We start from the raw sequence: 7,500 nt of genomic DNA, 5'->3' as shown, positions 1-7,500 counted from the left end.
ATCTATTTGTTTCCATGATAAACCAGCCTTATTGCATAAGTCATGTTTTCCAGCTTCTAGTCATTTATTGTGCATGCTACCTTATATTTTCCAGTTGTTATTTTACTTTAATAAAATTGAGATATGTCATGCATGGGATTGGTACCATAAGGTTTAACCAAAATCTAAATGTAGATATCAGCAATATTATTTTGCATTAAGTTAGCAAACACTTGCTGTTAACATTAATATTTGCAAGCCTCCAAGCTTGGTAGCAAATCTACGCATGATTCCATGGTAAACCAGAGATATTGCATTAGTTGTTTTCCAGATTCTTGTCATTTATTGTACATGCTACCTTATATTTTTTAGTTTTCAGCTCATCAACCTCGGTTTTGCATATTCTAAACTAGCTAGCTCTGGCTGCTACATTCCCAGAGTTAGCAAACGTTAGTCTGTTAACATGAATATTTGCAAGCCTCCTCCAAGCACAAACATCACATACCTGTTGCATTTCACCATCCACTTATTTAGCTGCTGTCGCATCCCTTGACATGCCATCTCCTTTAACCTCCTTCTTTTTCTATTTTTAGCCCCCGACCGCTTTTTTGCTTCATTCATCTTTTTCGAGTTTCAACGATAACGCACTCCTGTGCTGCTCCTAAGCGCTCACGCGCGCGCCCCCGCCCGCTCGCGATACCCTTCTATGTCAAAATAAATTCAATGATGGAATATTATGAGGGCACCGACGCCTACTCTAGCCTGTTAGTCCTCTAAAATTTATATAACTTTTTTTATATTTAACTTGTATAAATTTTACATAAATGTATATAACTTATAAAAAATAAAAATAAATGTAACCATCGCTTTGGCGCCCTCATGATGCGGCGCCCCTATGCGCCGCATATAGCGCATACCCACTTTTTGCGCCACTGGCTACAAACAACTGCGCCTTTGACACAAGTTTACAATAACGATAGGAGCGCGGCAAGTCAACAGCATTGAAGCGTGTGAAGAGGCTTTCCAGACAAGTAGCAGTGAGTATTTGTTCTTTTTCCTAGCATTATTTTCCTTTAATTACTATTATCATCAGTCTACTAGGCTGCATTCCCACTAATTAGCAAATATATTTTGACATAGCAGACGTTTTGACGGCCATTCTGAATCTTCGAAGAAGGAAACGCAAAGCATTGGAGGACACTCTTTTTTCTGCGCCAATACGATTCATTTTGCTGTGCGTTCCCACGCAGCACGCACGCTTCTCAAGCAAGAGCCCGGATAGCTCAGTCGGTAGAGCATCAGACTTTTAATCTGAGGGTCCAGGGTTCAAGTCCCTGTTCGGGCGAACGAGCGTCTTTTTGTGGAGCGGTACGTTTTGTTGTTGAGTTCTTGCTGATCTACACTGGCCTCCGGCAGCGACGCTGCAAGGCACCAATCCACAAACGACATGCTCCTTTCAGCCAGCTTGTAGTCGTGGCTGAGTGGTTAAGGCGATGGACTAGAAATCCATTGGGGTCTCCCCGCGCAGGTTCGAATCCTACCGACTACGTTGACAGCATGCGCCTGCTTTAGTTTGTAACCTTCTGGAGGCCTAGCTTAAACTTTATAAAAGGAAAAACAGAATCCTTTTCTTTTCAGTGACTTCTTCTCCAGAGTCACTGTTACAGGATTACCCTTGAAAAGAGTTATGTTGGTAAGAAACAGTTTTGTCTGCAAGCTAAAGATGACAAGGCCCCTTTGTATTCAAAAACACGTCAGGTAGACTGGTAGCTCGCCGTGATCGTATAGTGGTTAGTACTCTGCGTTGTGGCCGCAGCAACCCCGGTTCGAATCCGGGTCACAGCAAGATTTTCTGGATGCCATTGAAATTGAGCTCCATGTCACCACCTCTCCTCACCCCGTCCTTCAGACTTCTCTTTTTGTGCACGGCGCGTGCCCTTGATGTGCTCTGGATGTTCGAGTGAATTGAAACTGGGACCTTCTTTGAAAGCACGAGCTCTCAGGTTCGAACCCTTAGAGAAAAGATTGAAAACGAAACGCTCCTATTTATTTCAGAAGAATCTTGCTTCAGAGAGAATATGGTGCGTGTATATTTTCTAATCGCTAGGTGTCAGTACACTCGCTGGCTGTTACCTAGAGTGCCGCGGGCTTGCTATTAGCTGTCATTTGTATCAATTTGATCATCCATCAAATCTTCCTTATCCCAGAAAATGTTCTTTTTTTCTTTGGAAATCCCTGTACTTGTGACAATGACAACAATGATGACATAAATTATGTCAGTGAAAAAAAAAAAAAAAAAACAGAAACAGATTTTGTCCAAGTGGTCAACAAAAGCCTCGTTGCTGTTTGCCACTTGATCATACATATTATATAGCACAGATCTTTAAAGAGAGAGAGAGATGTGACCCAAAATACAGCTTCCATGTCACCCAGCAGATGTAACTATAGCTTGTATGTCTGATAGCACAGCTAACATGAACATACACGAATGGTAAAACAAAATCTATTTGTTTCCATGATAAACCAGCCTTATTGCATAAGTCATGTTTTCCAGCTTCTAGTCATTTATTGTGCATGCTACCTTATATTTTCCAGTTGTTATTTTACTTTAATAAAATTGAGATATGTCATGCATGGGATTGGTACCATAAGGTTTAACCAAAATCTAAATGTAGATATCAGCAATATTATTTTGCATTAAGTTAGCAAACACTTGCTGTTAACATTAATATTTGCAAGCCTCCAAGCTTGGTAGCAAATCTACGCATGATTCCATGGTAAACCAGAGATATTGCATTAGTTGTTTTCCAGATTCTTGTCATTTATTGTACATGCTACCTTATATTTTTTAGTTTTCAGCTCATCAACCTCGGTTTTGCATATTCTAAACTAGCTAGCTCTGGCTGCTACATTCCCAGAGTTAGCAAACGTTAGTCTGTTAACATGAATATTTGCAAGCCTCCTCCAAGCACAAACATCACATACCTGTTGCATTTCACCATCCACTTATTTAGCTGCTGTCGCATCCCTTGACATGCCATCTCCTTTAACCTCCTTCTTTTTCTATTTTTAGCCCCCGACCGCTTTTTTGCTTCATTCATCTTTTTCGAGTTTCAACGATAACGCACTCCTGTGCTGCTCCTCAGCGATCACGCGCGCGCCCCCGCCCGCTCGCGATACCCTTCTATGTCAAAATAAATTCAATGATGGAATATTATGAGGGCACCGACGCCTACTCTAGCCTGTTAGTCCTCTAAAATTTATATAACTTTTTTTATATTTAACTTGTATAAATTTTATATAAATGTATATAACTTATAAAAAAAAAAAAAAAATTTAACCATCGCTTTGGCGCCCTCATGATGCGGCGACCCTATGTGCCGCATATAGCGCATACCCACTTTTTGCGCCACTGGCTACAAACAACTGCGCCTTTGACACAAGTTTACAATAACGATAGGAGCACGGCAAGTCAACAGCATTGAAGCGTGTGAAGAGGCTTTCCAGACAAGTAGCAGTGAGTATTTGTTCTTTTTCCTAGCATTATTTTCCTTTAATTACTATTATCATCAGTCTAATAGGCTGCATTCCCACTAATTAGCAAATATATTTTGACATAGCAGACGTTTTGACGGCCATTCTGAATCTTCGAAGAAGGAAACGCAAAGCATTGGAGGACACTCTTTTTTCTGCGCCAATACGAATCATTTTGCTGTGCGTTCCCACGCAGCACGCACGCTTCTCGAGCAAGAGCCCGGATAGCTCAGTCGGTAGAGCATCAGACTTTTAATCTGAGGGTCCAGAGTTCAAGTCCCTGTTCGGGTGAACGAGCCTCTTTTTGTGGAGCGGTACGTTTTGTTGTTGAGTTCTTGCTGATCTACACTGGCCTCGGGCAGCGACGCTGCAAGGCACCAATGCACAAACGACGTGCACCTTTCAGCCAGCTTGTAGTCGTGGCCGAGTGGTTAAGGCGATGGACTAGAAATCCTTTGGGGTCTCCCCGCGAAGGTTCGAATCCTGCCGACTACGTTGACAGCATGAGCCTGCTTTAGTGTGTAACCTTCTGGAGGCCTAGCTTAAACTTTATAAAAGGAAAAAAAGAATCCTTTTCTTTCAGTGACTTCTTCTCCAGAGTCACTGTTACAGGATTTCCCTTGAAAAGAGTTATGTTGGTAAGAAACAGTTTTGTCTGCAAGCTAAAGATGACAAGGCCCCTTTGTATTTAATGACATGTCAGGTAGACTGGTAGCTCGCCGTGATCGTATAGTGGTTAGTACTCTGCGTTGTGGCCGCAGCAACCCAGGTTCGAATCCGGGTCACGGCAAGATTTTCTGGGTGCCATTGAAATTGAGCTCCATGTCGCCACCTGTCCTTCAGACTACTCTTTTTGTGCACGGCGCGTGCCCTTGATGTGCTCTGGATGTTCGAGTGAATTGAAACTGGGACCTTCTTTGAAAGCACAAGCTCTCAGGTTCGAACCCTTAGAGAAAAGACTGAAAACGAAATGCTCCTATTTATGTGGGAAGAATCTTGCTTCAGAGAGAATATGGTGCGTGTATATTTTCTAATCGCTAGGTGTCAGTAAATTCGCTGGCTGTTACCTAGAGTGCCGCGGGCTTGCTATTTGCTACGAACAACTGCGCCTTTGACACAAGTTTACAATAACGATAAGAGCGCGGCAAGTCAACAGCATTGAAGCGTGTGAAGAGGCTTTCCAGACAAGTAGCAGTGAGTTTTTGTTCTTTTTCCTAGCATTATTTTCCTTTAATTACTATTATCATCAGTCTAATAGGCTGCATTCCCACTAATTTGCAAATATATTTTGACATAGCAGACGTTTTGACGGCCATTCTGAATCTTCGAAGAAGGAAACGCAATGCATTGGAGGACACTCTTTTTTCTGCGCCAATACGATTCATTTTGCTGTGCGTTCCGACACAGCACGCACGCTTCTCGAGTAAGAGCCCGGATAGCTCATTCGGTAGAGCATCAGACTTTTAATCTGAGGGTCCAGGGTTCAAGTCCCTGTTCGGGCGAACAAGTGTCTTTTTGTGGAGCGGTACGTTTTGTTGTTGAGTTCTTGCTGATCTACACTGGCCTCGGGCAGCGACGCTGCAAGGCACCAATCCACAAATGACGTGCTCCTTTCAGTAAGCTTGTAGTCGTGGCCGAGTGGTTAAGGCGATGGACTAGAAATCCATTTGGCTCTCCCCGCGCAGGTTCGAATCCTACCGACTACATTGACAGCATGCGCCTGCTTTAGTTTGTAACCTTCTGGAGGCCTAGCTTAAACTTTATAAAAGGAAAAACAGAATCCTTTTCTTTTCAGTGACTTCTTCTCCAGAGTCACTGTTACAGGATTACCCTTGAAAAGAGTTATGTTGGTAAGAAACAGTTTTGTCTGCAAGCTAAAGATGACAAGGCCCCATTGTATTCAAGGACACGTCAGGTAGACTGGTAGTTCGCCGTGATCGTATAGTGGTTAGTACTCTGCGTTGTGGCCGCAGCAACCCCGGTTCGAATCCGGGTCACGGCAAGATTTTCTGGGTGCCATTGAAATTGAGCTCCATGTCGCCACCTGTCCTTCAGACTACTCTTTTTGTGCACGGCGCGTGCCCTTGAAGTGCTCTGGATGTTCGAGTGAATTGAAACTGGGACCTTCTTTGAAAGCACGAGCTCTCAGGTTCGAACCCTTAGAGAAAAGACTTAAAACGAAACGCTCCTATTTATTTCGGAAGAATCTTGCTTCAGAGAGAATATGGTGCGTGTATATTTTCTACTCGCTAGGTGTCAGTACACTCGCTGGCTGTTACCTAGAGTGCCGCGGGCTTGCTATTTGCTACGAACAACTGCGCCTTTGACACAAGTTTACAATAACGATAAGAGCGCGGCAAGTCAACAGCATTGAAGCGTGTGAAGAGGCTTTCCAGACAAGTAGCAGTGAGTTTTTGTTCTTTTTCCTAGCATTATTTTCCTTTAATTACTATTATCATCAGTCTAATAGGCTGCATTCCCACTAATTAGCAAATATATTTTGACATAGCAGACGTTTTGACGGCCATTCTGAATCTTCGAAGAAGGAAACGCAATGCATTGGAGGACACTCTTTTTTCTGCGCCAATACGATTCATTTTGCTGTGCGTTCCGACACAGCACGCACGCTTCTCGAGCAAGAGCCCGCATAGCTCTGTCGGTAGAGCATCAGACTTTTAATCTGAGGGTCCAGGGTTCAAGTCCCTGTTCGGGCGAACGAGCGTCTTTTTGTGGAGCGGTACGTTTTGTTGTTGAGTTCTTGCTGATCTACACTGGCCTCGGGCAGCGACGCTGCAAGGCACCAATCCACAAACGACGTGCCCGTTTCAGCCAGCTTGTAGTCGTGGCCGAGTGGTTAAGGCGATGGACTAGAAATCCATTTGGATCTCCCCGCGCAGGTTCGAATCCTACCGACTACGTTGACAGCATGCGCCTGCTTTAGTTTGTAACCTTCTCACCTCTCCTCACCCCGTTCTTCAGACTTCTCTTTTTGCGCACGGCGCGTACCCTTGATGTGCTCTGGATGTTCGAGTGAATTGAAACTGGGACCTTCTTTGAAAGCACAAGCTCTCAGGTTCGAACCCTTAGAGAAAAGATTGAAAACGAAACGCTCCTATTTATTTCGGAAGAATCTTGCTTCAGAGAGAATATGGTGCGTGTATATTTTCTAATCGCTAGGTGTCAGTACACTCGCTGGCTGTTACCTAGAGTGCCGCGGGCTTGCTATTTGCTACAAACAGGGGCGCAACTACCCAGTGTTAGAGGGGTATGCAGCAACAATTTTGGCGCCCCCCCAATACACACACACATATCATATATATATATATATATATATATATATTAACAATGTTAACAAATAATAAAAAGTTACAGAATAAACAGTTACAAACATACACATATACACATACATACACACACACATATATATATATATATATATATATATATATATATATATAATCATATTGTGTGTAGCTGTCATTTGTATCAAAATGATCATCCATCAAATCTTCCTTATCCCAGAAAATGTTCTTTTTTTCTTTGCAAATCCCTGTACTTGTGACAATGACAACAATGATGACATAAATTATGTCAGTGAACAAAAAAAAAAAAACAGAAACAGATTTTGTCCAAGTGGTCAACAAAAGCCTCGTTGCTGTTTGCCACTTGATCATACATATTATATAGCACAGATCTTTAAGGAGAGAGAGAGATGTGACCCTAAATACAGCTTCCATGTCACCCAGCAGATGTAACTATAGCTTGTATGTCTGATAGCACAGCTAACATGAACATACACGAATGGTAAAACAAAATCTATTTGTTTCCATGATAAACCAGCCTTATTGCATAAGTCATGTTTTCCAGCTTCTAGTCATTTATTGTGCATGCTACCTTATATTTTCCAGTTGTTATTTTACTTTAATAAAATTGAGATATGTCATGCATGGGATTGGTACCATAAGGTTTAACCAAAATCTAAATGTA

At 42.5% G+C, this 7,500-nt stretch overlaps 6 non-coding genes across 6 annotated transcripts; all 6 read left to right on the top strand.

The window, feature by feature from the left end:
• Nucleotides 1-1,251: 1,251 nt before the first annotated feature.
• trnak-uuu (transfer RNA lysine (anticodon UUU)) lies at nucleotides 1,252-1,324 on the top strand. Its single transcript has one exon. It is a non-coding gene; the product is annotated as a tRNA-Lys (tRNA).
• A 122-nt stretch (nucleotides 1,325-1,446) lies between these two features.
• On the top strand, nucleotides 1,447-1,528 carry trnas-aga (transfer RNA serine (anticodon AGA)). Its single transcript has one exon. It is a non-coding gene; the product is annotated as a tRNA-Ser (tRNA).
• Nucleotides 1,529-3,926: 2,398 nt separating this feature from the next.
• On the top strand, nucleotides 3,927-4,008 carry trnas-aga (transfer RNA serine (anticodon AGA)). The gene has a single exon. It is a non-coding gene; the product is annotated as a tRNA-Ser (tRNA).
• Nucleotides 4,009-4,942: 934 nt separating this feature from the next.
• On the top strand, nucleotides 4,943-5,015 carry trnak-uuu (transfer RNA lysine (anticodon UUU)). The gene has a single exon. It is a non-coding gene; the product is annotated as a tRNA-Lys (tRNA).
• A 122-nt stretch (nucleotides 5,016-5,137) lies between these two features.
• trnas-aga (transfer RNA serine (anticodon AGA)) lies at nucleotides 5,138-5,219 on the top strand. Its single transcript has one exon. It is a non-coding gene; the product is annotated as a tRNA-Ser (tRNA).
• A 224-nt stretch (nucleotides 5,220-5,443) lies between these two features.
• On the top strand, nucleotides 5,444-5,515 carry trnah-gug (transfer RNA histidin (anticodon GUG)). The gene has a single exon. It is a non-coding gene; the product is annotated as a tRNA-His (tRNA).
• The last annotated feature ends 1,985 nt before the right edge of the window (nucleotides 5,516-7,500 follow it).

This window comes from Siphateles boraxobius, unplaced genomic scaffold (assembly GCF_051911475.1).
Source record: "Siphateles boraxobius isolate OS27281-9 unplaced genomic scaffold, OSU_SipBor_1 6, whole genome shotgun sequence".
Lineage (NCBI taxonomy): Eukaryota > Metazoa > Chordata > Actinopteri > Cypriniformes > Leuciscidae > Siphateles > Siphateles boraxobius.
This window is presented reverse-complemented; position numbering and strand designations above follow the sequence as displayed.